The sequence below is a fragment of the Patella vulgata genome, chromosome 9, assembly GCF_932274485.2.
Source record: "Patella vulgata chromosome 9, xgPatVulg1.2, whole genome shotgun sequence".
NCBI lineage: Eukaryota > Metazoa > Mollusca > Gastropoda > Patellidae > Patella > Patella vulgata.
The window spans coordinates 1,018,958-1,021,590 of NC_065887.2; the positions used below are offsets into that span (position 1 = coordinate 1,018,958).

The following is a 2,633-nucleotide window of genomic DNA, read 5'->3' on the forward strand; positions in this document are numbered from 1 at the left end:
TTCACTGGTCCGCAGGTTCATTAGTCCACCGATATCTATTATTAGGGTTAGGGTTGGGGTTGAGTTAGGGTTATTGATACCAATATTTATAGTATTTCTTATAGCGGCGGACCATTGAACCCCCCTCGAATGTTTGCTATCACAATACATGTTGTTTACAGATACATATCAATAGTTTATGTCACATCACGGTTTGTTTAAAGATAAATAACTGCGAATTATTATAGTCTTTATTCCTTTACCATTTAAGGCTAATATAATTTAATAATTAAGGCAATACGTATTTAACTTTAACTGTTCAATAAAACGAGACAATGTTTTCCTTCAAAAACTGGGGTTTTCGAATAAATGAAAACCATATAAACAGGGCCTCACTATATTGGTTTATCCCAAAATCTAAATGTCCATTTCACACTTTGCTTTAAACTTGTATATGTTTTCTGCTAATGTCAACACTTGTTCACCAATTTTCCTTTTCTTTTACTCTGTTGGGTAGGTTTAATCTGAAAATATAACATATAATTTAATTGAAACCTAATAAGTAAGCTACAGTCCTTTAACAACTGGGTCGTGTAATTTTACTTCGTGCTTACTGTTATAAAAAAATACTTGCCAAAAACAATAAATTGAACCTTTATTTAGTGTTATATATTAGCTTAAGATGAGCAAGTTAATTTGTGTTGAACAATGTTATTTTCTTTTAGTCTGGATGCCTAATCAAACCTACTTTAATCCAGCGTTCATGTCCTTTTAATTTTTCATATTAATTAACACTATATTTTCAAAAGAAAGATAAATTATGTCATACATGTACTTCAGCAATATTACTCCTAATATAATAAAAGAATTTCGTAATCAATAAATAGTTGCCTCTGAACAATATAAGGTTTTTGGTTGGAAATGAATCCCCAAAATAGAATGCCGAAAACTGTAAGTCATGGCAGCTTTACGATTATTACCTATATAATCACCTCTTAATCAACAAAAACTCTTTATTGGATCAGGCACTGAATGACCTAAAATAAAAATACATATGTTCATCAAACATGTGGTTATCTGGCCCAGACAATAGGTTCATCATACATGTAGATACCTGGTCTAGACAATGTTGCTTTTACTGACATAGAAATTTGAATATTGTGGATATAACAATCTTTGCAGCTGGATGAATGAATCTGGCATTACAAATGCTAGCATGTTTTGCTATACATGTATCGAATATAATTTTGCTAATTAAAGATTCTCATTGTGCTAGAATTAAATCTTTGGGATGGGGGGGGGGGGGGCACACTGGATCTTTATGAAAAGGGTGAGTGAATCTGAAATTTGGTCTAACATTTGAGACGAACGCCATCAATCCTATGTTACTCGCTCGTCCGGGCTACCCCTATACGCCAAATGTCAGCCCCAGGACCGCCCTGAACGAACAAACGACAGTCACAAATATTATAGTATAAATGGATGCCGAAAATGCAAGTCATGTTTAGAGATTTTTCATAATGTCTTCCGTCGTCCCTTAAAACGACATTAACTATAAAAACGTTTGTCTCTCGCCAAAGACTTCAATATTTCCCTTGTCATTTTGAACACTTAACAAAAAGTCAGTTAAAATTTTATAAAAAATCCAAAGAAAAGCACATACTGGAGCTACGTACGTACAGATGTTGTTTCATAATTTCGGTTAGAAAGCAGGTTATGTTTCAAAAAATGTTATAAATGCATTGCACGATATCGTGTAACAGGAAGTCATTTCATGATTTCTCCAGCAGTGTTCACTGCATTAAGCTCAAAATTATTAACCACTGTCAATGCAACTAAACATCCAGATCCAATTACAATGGACAATAATCCCTTTAACTTGTCACGTGATACTTTTAATTTATTATGTGATCAGACAAGTCTTTATAATAAATAAAACAATCAATAAGATATCTTCTGTATCTAAACCTTAAGATTATAGCAGTCTTAAGTTGTGAAAAGAAATTAGTTACCTGTCCAAAGGTCAAGATGTGTTCCAGTACGTAGACTTATTATATTTTTTAAATTCTGACATAATATTCCGTTTTTGTCACAAAAATATATCTACACAGCTACTTAACCTTTACAATTAACAATATATGTTCATCCTGTTCAAATTCTTTATATACTATTTGGTACAACATGCACATATCAGACACTCTTAAGTCAACTAGATCCAATGTACTTGATACATACTTACAGACCCTTGCAACAGCTTCTCTGTAACTGTTGAAAATGCATTGGCTATGTAAAAGTGTCAGCTCATTGAAACACTTCACAAAAATATATCACAGTACAAAAAATGCCATGATTGCTTAATGTCTGTAAAACTAGTTTGTTTATGAATATCAGCCCGACTAGATTCATGGTTCGCCTTGATAAAATCAGCTGCTCGTTTTTCCGCAGTTTCAGTTCGATTTTACTGGCAATAATCCAGGAAGTTACGTTCCGATATGCGCGAATATAGGGATAAAATACATGTTTCATATATCAAAACCTCTCGAAATTTTGACCTAGAGGGTCCACAATTCCACAACCTTGATATTCCGTACTTTTACACTATTTGCCTACAAAGAGCGGCCATTTTGTCGGGCAGTTTCGGTCCGATTTTAACG

The 2,633-nt window shown here is 33.4% G+C and overlaps 1 long non-coding RNA gene across 1 annotated transcript; it reads right to left on the reverse strand.

Annotated features, from left to right (window-relative positions):
* Positions 1-216: 216 nt before the first annotated feature.
* Positions 217-1,016, reverse strand: LOC130014371 (uncharacterized). Its single transcript, XR_008789356.1, has 2 exons — positions 960-1,016; positions 217-503 (listed from the first exon to the last, which is right to left on the reverse strand). It is a non-coding gene; the product is annotated as an uncharacterized LOC130014371 (long non-coding RNA).
* Between the last annotated feature and the right edge of the window lie 1,617 nt (positions 1,017-2,633).